This window comes from Mercenaria mercenaria, chromosome 9, assembly GCF_021730395.1.
Source record: "Mercenaria mercenaria strain notata chromosome 9, MADL_Memer_1, whole genome shotgun sequence".
NCBI lineage: Eukaryota > Metazoa > Mollusca > Bivalvia > Venerida > Veneridae > Mercenaria > Mercenaria mercenaria.
The window spans coordinates 72,964,579-72,974,019 of record NC_069369.1 but is presented as its reverse complement, the minus strand read 5'-3'; positions in this window follow the sequence as shown (position 1 = coordinate 72,974,019).

Below are 9,441 nucleotides of genomic sequence, written 5' to 3'. Positions count from 1 at the left end.
GTTAAGTGTGGACTCATCGTATGAGAAATTAAAGGTTGTATTGATAACATGCCGCAAATAACAAAAAGTGTCTTAGTATGGATTTGATCTGTTTGTTTGTCTTGTTTTTACCTTAATAACTTCGAAATTTTTCAGCTCACGAAACTACAGTAACGTTACACTCTTTGATGTTTTATTATAATTCGCGGGAAAACCATAAAATCATTTATCATAGTATGTATCAGAACATCATATGAAAGAGAAACTGGCTCCTCTTCACTCATACTCTCGTGGCGGCGGATTCCATTAGGGATGAGGTTGCAAGAGTGACTGATTAAGTTGTAGAACTTGCTTCACAATCGACCTGAAAAGAATTAGTATAAACTAATTGTTAGAACTATGAAAACCACACTATGCCCAAACGACAAACAGATATATATGAAATTCAACATTTTTGTAACTTGTCAAAATCTAAATATTTCTAGCTTTCTTAACAATTACAAATTAGTTCAGTTGTAAAGTATATTTTACTATTTAATAAGACCTTTTGCCGTATGGGTTTGAAATTCCGCGACAACTACTATTTTTCCTTTTAGTTTTACGTCAAAATATTTCGATTCCTTTGATTGTTTCTTATTTTCTCTATAAAAGAAAAACAGAAAAAAAGAAAAAGCCAGTATTGCAGATGAGAAAATATAGTATCATATCAAACATGTTTAAAGTGGGTCGTCATAAAACAAGTGCAAAATTGGTCGCCATAAAACAAGTGCAAAATGGCGTAAAACGGGTCACCATAAAACAAGCACAAAATGGGTCGCCATAAAACAAGTGCAAAAAGGGTCACCATAAACAAGTGCAAAATGGCGTAAAATGGGTCGCCATAAAACAAGTGCAAAATAGGTCGCCATAAAACAAGTGCAAAATGGATCGTCATAAAACAAGTGCAAAATGGGTCGCCATAAAATAAGTGCAAAATGGGTCGTCATAAAACAAGTGCAAAATGGGTCGCCATAAAACAAGTGCAAAATGGGTCGCCATAAAATAAGTGCAAAATGGGTCATCATAAAACAAGCGCAAAAAGGGTCACCATAAACAAGTGCAAAATGGCGTAAAATGGGTCGCCATAAAACAAGTGCAAAATAGGTCGCCATAAAACAAGTGCAAAATGGATCGTCATAAAACAAGTGCAAAATGGGTCGCCATAAAATAAGTGCAAAATGGGTCGTCATAAAACAAGTGCAAAATGGGTCGCCATAAAATAAGTGCAAAATGGGTCGTCATAAAACAAGCGCAAAATCGGTCGCCATGTAATAAGTGCAAAATGGGTCGCCATAAAACAAGTGCAAAATGGGTCGTCATAAAACAAGCGCAAAATGGGTCGCCATAAAACAAGTGCAAAATGGATCGTCATAAAACAAGTGCAAAATGGGTCGTCATAAAACAAGTGCAAAATGGATCGTCATAAAACAAGTGCAAAATGGGTCGCCATAAAACAAGTGCAAAATGGGTCGTCATAAAACAAGTGCAAAATGGGTCGCCATAAAACAAGTGCAAATGGCGTAAAATGGGTCGCCATAAAACAAGTGCAAAATGGGTCGTCATAAAACAAGGTAAAATAATAAATCAAGTCTCCTTCAAAATTGTCATTTTTCTTATTGATTATACTTTACTTGGCAGTATGCACCGGTAGTTTCTGGTTTTCTCATAAATGTAAAAGATATTAAGAACAGAAGTACTATTTCTATATATTTCTTCATCTTCTTATAAGGATAATACGTACAGCTTCTACTGATGACGTTATTTTGTTTGTTTGTTTTGGGTTTAACGCCGTTTTTCAACAGTATTTCAGTCATGTAACGGCGGGTATGACGTTCTTACTGTAAAACGTTGATAAGATATATCAGTGTTTGTTAGGAGGCCTAATTAGATAGCCGCAGATACAGAATGATATGTTGTTGCTTAGTTGATTAGTAATGATCAGGTAGGTTTCTATGGAATCATGTTAGGGACACCGAGTTCTCGCCCCTCGCCTTTCACAGATGCACTAGGGGAAAAAACGCGAGGTTTGCTCGTGACATTCTCGCATCATTTTTTTTTTTCAAAAATGAATGGATATACTACTAAATTTCTATTGAAAAAATCAAGAAGTAAAACGCGAGATTCAACTTTTTGTTTCGCGCACTTTTTTCACAAACGTCGGTAGTGAAAACAACACGACATTTTATGGTAGAATCTCGCGTTTTCTCCAGTCATATCAATGATCCCGGACTTATTTTCAGACACTATCGTAAGTCCGGGATCACTGAATCGACTTTAATCTGTTATTTCTTTTCATTTGCAGTCTGTTCCAATAGTTTTTTTCAAAAATAAGAACTCAATGACAAGGAGAAGTACTTTTTACAGTAAGTTAAACTTGTTCAATTTTATTTATTTTGACCAATATTTAAACACAAAGTGACAACACTGGAATGTAACGCAAACTGTTTAGTGAGTTTGCTTCTCAGTACGACATGCTTTTTAGAGTCATATTTTTACTCCTACTAAAGGGTGCCATTAATATCAAATTACTACATGACATATTGAAACAACTTTAAAGGTACTGCAAAAGAAATGTCATTTGATTAATCAATTTCTATTACCTTATATTATATGTGATGTCATTTTTATTTCCTTGTCTCAAAATTGTGGAAATGGAGGCGTGTATTAATGTATTTCGCCAAGAAAGTTAAATTGAATGCATTTCTACAACATATATTAGTTGATTAGTGGTACATCGAACTTGGTACAACTGCAATATACTCGTCTTGATATTTTCGAATGTCTCTCGTCGCTGGAACTTGTCTTTAAATACTAGATACTTAAACACATACAACCACTTCTAAAGACTTCACCCAAAAAAAATGAGTCCAGTGTTACGAAATAGTTGTTTTCAATCCTGCAGCAAAATTTGCATAGAAATTGTGTTTTGCCTCATTGCTTAAAGCGTACAATTACAGGAATGGCAACGCATTAGAGAGTGTATTGAGAAAAGCAAATAAGGGGATTTTACATATTCAGCTCAGCCGTGCCTTTATAAAATATGTGAACCGTTAAAGAGGAATGTGTGCAGTACTTGGCCAAATCCGTAAGTTCCTTTTCCTAAATTGCGATATAAGCACGTTCAAGTGAAACAAATAATAAAATCTGTAAAAAAATCCGTTGGAAGCAAAGAATGCAATCAAGAAGAATAACTGCAGACTCGGTTTGATTGAGTCTGTTCATGAGAGGTAATGAAATGTGCAACACCTCTTACGCCCCCTAGCAACGGCTTAAAAGGAACTCTATTACACATATGTTGAATGGTCTCCATGATCTCAAAGGACCAGAAAATGTAACAACAGCGAATCCAAGTCCGGGGATACTTTTTACAGCCGCCACACGGCACTTAAAGATTGCTGTTGTGATAGTTAATAAAATCTGTAAAAAGATCCTTTGGAAGCAAAGAATGCAACCAGGAAGAATAACTGTAGACTCGGTTTGATAGTCACATATCGTTCAGCTAATACCTTAAGCTTTGATATAAGCACGGATATTTGTATTGTATTTTTTTTATATGCCCACAGATCGTACAGACAGAAAGAAACTTGCTGCACTTTGATCTGTGATATATGTTGCATTTGTAACTATATACCTACAACAGCAGTATGTATAATATAAGGTGTAAACCAGGCAAACAAACAGAACTATAAAACACTAATTACCAGTCTATCATGAAACGCCAATAATCAGTCCGAAATAGATTTTATGTCAGACAGTATCTGGCTAATTATGCTACACAGGAGTATCCTTTCCCACGTGTGAAGAGTGTTTTACTAAAAAATAATTTACAAAATATAATATATAATATTTAATGCCCACATCAAATGTTTACATTAAAGATCTAAACTTCATAACTTAATAACTCTGTGGAATTTTATAATATATAAAGTCTGCATCAAAATTGCATAATAGCTACAAAGGAAATTAAGATGTGAGATATAATAGTATTCAATGCAATATATATCTTAAATATTTGCAAAGCACAAAAGACTTTACTAGAACGTGTCCAGTTGAATATTATTATAAAAACATATATCGTTTCTAAATTGAATAGACAGGCAGTATTTTTTTTATTTAACTACACCACCATTAAATGTTGGGTTAATTGAAAAAATAATTCAAGTGAAAGAATTCTCTTTTATTTTGAAGAATGTAGAAAGTGTTGATTTTCTTTTTTAGTATGTTTTTATTTTCTCAGCTTTTAACGTTAACATTATTATGTACAAGATCGATAAAACGATGTAACAAAACGAGGAAAATACAAAACATACAATAAAAGATCCGTTATACTAAGTCATGCGGATTCTTTAACAGGAATTCACTATTGATTAGACCATGTTGCTTCCTATGTTTGTGTCTCAACAGCTGCAGCTGCTTATTAAATATAGATTAATCAACCGATGATTGATGTGTGCGTCTCGTTTCTTTCCAATTCGTGTTTCTACAAGGCTATTATTCCTAAATGACCTTCTTTATTTCTAGCTGTCTTTAATTTGCTAAACTCAAACGATAACAACCACGCTCTGCAATTGTACTGAATTTGAAGAAATCAGAGCATCCTTTTGGTTTTTGCTATAAATATAATTGCTAAGTGATCACATATATGTCTGTATTTCTTGTACTACAAACTACAAAAAATAATAACAGTTTGATATTTAAATGACTCCTCATCTCACACACGCGCCAAATATTGTAGAATAGTAAATGAACTCTGTTGGACATATTCAATCTATTATAGGAAACAGTTTTTTTTTCTCTTAACTCTTCTCTGATATCTGATTTCCTGAATTTTGAAAATCCTCAACAATATTGTTAGACTGTCTATATGAAATGTGACTTAGTGTATATTTTAGTGTATCCATCCATTTATGTATCATATAATGCTTTTGCAATTCGATGTTCACATGTTGTTTTGCAATATGAATAAATTTTTCTCTGAGGGCATTTGAAATACTATATAACAGCTAAAACAACGATTCAGTTTTTAATACAGCACACGATTTACTCGTCGCTAAAGAAAAGTATCTGCGGATTTTCAAGCGAGACATTTTCTAAACGAAATTCATATTAATACAGATCAAAATATTGAATGATGGTAGATATGCCAAAGACGCCTTAGCTATATGTTGTGATTCTGTTTGATTACGTACATTTTGAATTGGTTTAGACGCTTTTATATTTCAGAATTATGGGTTTACAATAGCTATTGTTATAGTGCTATACATTTATATGTTACATATTTAAAGTGGAATTTTTTAGTATTTTAAAGATAGAAAATATAAGTGTAATCTTTATTAGACTATGCTAAAAAAAGTTATATTTGAAATGCTAAAATGCAGCTTTTAATGTAGTTCTAAATGTGTAGAATTTGATTAAACCCTTATTATTCAAAACTTCAGAATGTACTTAGAAAACCCGGCAAATAAAAACAGACAGAGTCTTGTGCTCGATTTTTCGCTAGACTCGACTGAAAATTTTTGACCTGTCAAAAGTTTTCTCAATGGGAGTCTATGGGAAAATCACAATTTTGGTAAGACTTTCGCGAAAAGAATTTTTCTACAATGTAGGTTTTAATGAAACTTCTCACAGTCTTAAATAAACATATGGCCTTAAATATGGTGAAATAAAATGTGTATGTGCTTGTTTTCGAGATATTTGCCCATGATTAAAAGGATCTGCGTATTTCGGGCTGATTTTCAGACATTTTTTTTAAAATTATTTAACATGTCAGAGGTTTTAATATCATATTTCAACTTTAGATAGGTAGTAGCTGTGCCTTAGTAATAAATTTACCCACCTGCTGCCATTAATTCATAAAATGATTTTCATTGCCCAGGCTTTATTCTACGTTTTCCGGATAAATGATTCCGGCATTACTTCCGGTTTATCAAACGTACAAAACTACCTTAATAACTAATTAGGTCGATGGCAATATAATACAATTGTTTGTGGACGTTAGAACTGACCGTACATGTAAACAAACTTAAGAAGTGAAATAGTATAAGAACATCACGAGATGCATCTCTTAGAAGTACTACTCAAAAACATAATTATATAAACAGAATAGCAGTAACTCGGGTTTTCACCTGTACCCACTCTACAGTTAAGGTGAACTTTACATTGTTTTATTTCCTGTTTCAACAAAATTAACAAAGGTTTAACTTTCAGAAGCATGCGGAATAAATATGAATTTCACAGCATGAGCATATACAATTCTGAAAACATTTATTGTTTCTGACAAAAGCAGATGTTGTCTAAAGACTGCTATGCCTTCTTTTAGTTACTGAATTCACTGCAAAGTGTTATAATACGAACGTGAGAAACACTAATTTGGTCATACAATACGAAGAGGTAGTCAAAAAGTTCCAGAAAAAGTGCTGATTTATTTACAGCCGACTATATCTAAATTCTGTTATATATGAAATATAATTAATTGTACTGGATATGCAAAAATAGTACAAAACAAGATAATTATTAAGATTTATTCAATCAACGCAATTTCAATTGTTTCACAAACACGTTGCACTTACTATTCTACGAAGATAGTTAGCATGTATTTGATTTAACTAACCTAATGTAACAGTTGTAGAACATTGATAAACATCATCCTTTTCAAAGTAATATCAACTGCACCTAATACAATTCTCGTGACGCTTATCTTAGGACTTGAATGTTTCTAAAATAGTTTCTGATAACTCAAGTAACACCGCTTGATCGATGTGGATAGCAAACTGCACAACCTGTCAGCTTAAGTGACAGAGTGCAATGGCCATGTGAAGAAACACGGTCTGCACCTATCGACGGCTTTCATATGCGTATCCAAAGCTTTAAACTACAGTTTATGATAGATGATATGTATTATAGCGTACATTTAAAAATATATCTTGTTTTCTGCTACTGCAACACCATATCGTCCTTTATGCATCAGGATTGGTCTGCAGAAAAAAAACTGTGAGCATGATGCTAGTGGCTTTAGGTTATTTTTTCTCGTGTGCTGGAGATCCTGCTCGTACCGCTACCCACCCCCACCCCGCAAAAGCTGAAAAAATAATAATAAAAACAAAAAGTGCTATTGTTTGGTCTCATTCATAAGCATACATATTTGTGTCTCGTTATTAGTGACAGTCCTCTCAAAAACTCCGTTTTGTCTACAATACGTCTCAAAACAAGGAAATGGATCCAGCAGAGTTCGCTATGCTCCAATGATGCAACTTTTCTTGTCAAAACCAAGCAGTAGCAATGTAACAAACAGAAAACAAGAAAAAACCAAACATTATAAAAAACATAGTGGGGTACCGCTAGGCGAATTCCTTAATATTTAGCCAGAATTTTGGAGCTTGGTCACCATTTACCTGTTAGATAGTAACTATGGACTCAGTCGGGTATACACAGGGCGCATACTGAGTTCTTTGTATACTGAGTTATGTTAATCACAAAGGAAGCAAATGCCATTCTCATTGTTAGCCTTTTTGTATACATGTATATAGGGATATAAAGTAATAACCATAGTCCAGATAGTTAAAGTGCTGTAAAAGGTGTAAAAGGCAGTGATGATATTTTCCTTTATATCTAGGGATAAGCTTAACATTAAAACTTTTTCACTGTGATGTAAAAACAGGTGGCACAAAATTGGATCCAGAGGGATTGCAAATTACGCGCTAAAAGAACATTTCTAAACCTGACAAACTCTTTTTCGAAAACTCGTAGACAAAATATTGGGAAAAACAACATAGAAAACAACTTTGATTTAACTATCACAAAATCATAAAGTGGTCCCTAGCCGCATATACAATGAACCGCAGATCAAGATCCCTTCTTCTGTATCACTGTACCGAACACGAAGGATTTAGACAGTTCTTATGGACATGATTGCCAATTGGTCAACACATATCTTTATTTCTTGTGCTACAAATTGAAAACAAAAACTTCACACAACACGCGCCCGATGTTGTAGACTAATAGACAAAATTAAACTTATTGTCTTACAGAGCATTCATTGGCTTTTTATTATATTATGCCATTTCCAGGTGTCTAGACAGTAATTTTGCAAACCTTTACACAGCTGATACTTCACGAAATTACATCAATATGTCCCTTTTAGTAATCCAACAATTGCTCATCTGTCAAAGTGTGTTTGTGAAATTGTGAAATTCGATTACATGAATGGTCTGCAATAAAACTTCGTCTTTATCTACGAAAAAAAATCGATTAATATGTTTGAAACGTAATCCATTTGTAACATTTGGTTTACTGATTATCAAAGTAAAGGCACTTCATAAACAATACATTTTCTAGGCTGTGCTGTTTAAAACAGAACAGCTAGATAAGTTTGGAATGCTGGTAGTTAGGCAATGAATACGCTTGTTGTTGGGACATCAGTTGGAATGATCTTGGAAAACTGCCATTTTATATTGGTGTAAACTATATTTGTTTGAATGAAGTAAGTTTTATTGATTTAATATGATAATTTTGAAGGAAAAACACCAAAATGCTGTATTTATTATAACGATACTTCAATAAATGTTTGATAACTGTATGAATGATTCATTGGGTATGCATTTGATTCCTGCTATCATCTTTATAATTTACCGCGTGTAATTGTATAAAATATTTCCTGTAAAACACTGCATTTTATTGAATTTATGATGCAAGAATTATATTGTCTTATCAGATACAGCAAAGTCTTTTCTTTGAAAAATAAAATATCCACAAAAATTATTACGTTTCTTGACGAAGGATTTATCTGCTATTATAAAATATGTACCGATGTTATCTTCTTTAGTGTTTAGCTCAAAAGATAAAGTAGACTCCTATTTGGAAACAACAAATGCATTCATTTGAATTACAAATTATAGGAGTGAACATATACTTGATTCCCCATTATTCTGCTGAAAATCTCTTTAAGTGCGTAATAAGCTTTATATCTTGCATTATCAGTAGGCCATTTCCTTGTACAAAGCGAAATCAATTAAATATATCGTGGAATGTTAGCGCTAATAATAGAGATTAGCACTAAAAGTCTATTTATAGTAACATGAGTACTTTGGTTGTGAATGATGGCTTTGAACTTTCTAAGGGGCATATACGTACATGTGGAAATGGGGACATGTTTAGTCTTGCTGTTTTGTTGCTCTCTGTATCTGTAAGAACACTGTATAAGAATATTTGCAATTTCAAGGGAAAGAATGACAAATGACAAGTAGCTCATACGGGCACTTATTTTGTAGATTATGACATCTTTTATTCAAAGCTGAAATGTCTATTACATAATTAAATATTCTGTGAATGAAGAAACTACAATGAATTATCAGGATTTAGACATTATGCACAATACTTCTCTACCACTAGCTAAAATTCTACTGCAAATATTTTTATCATTTTGTA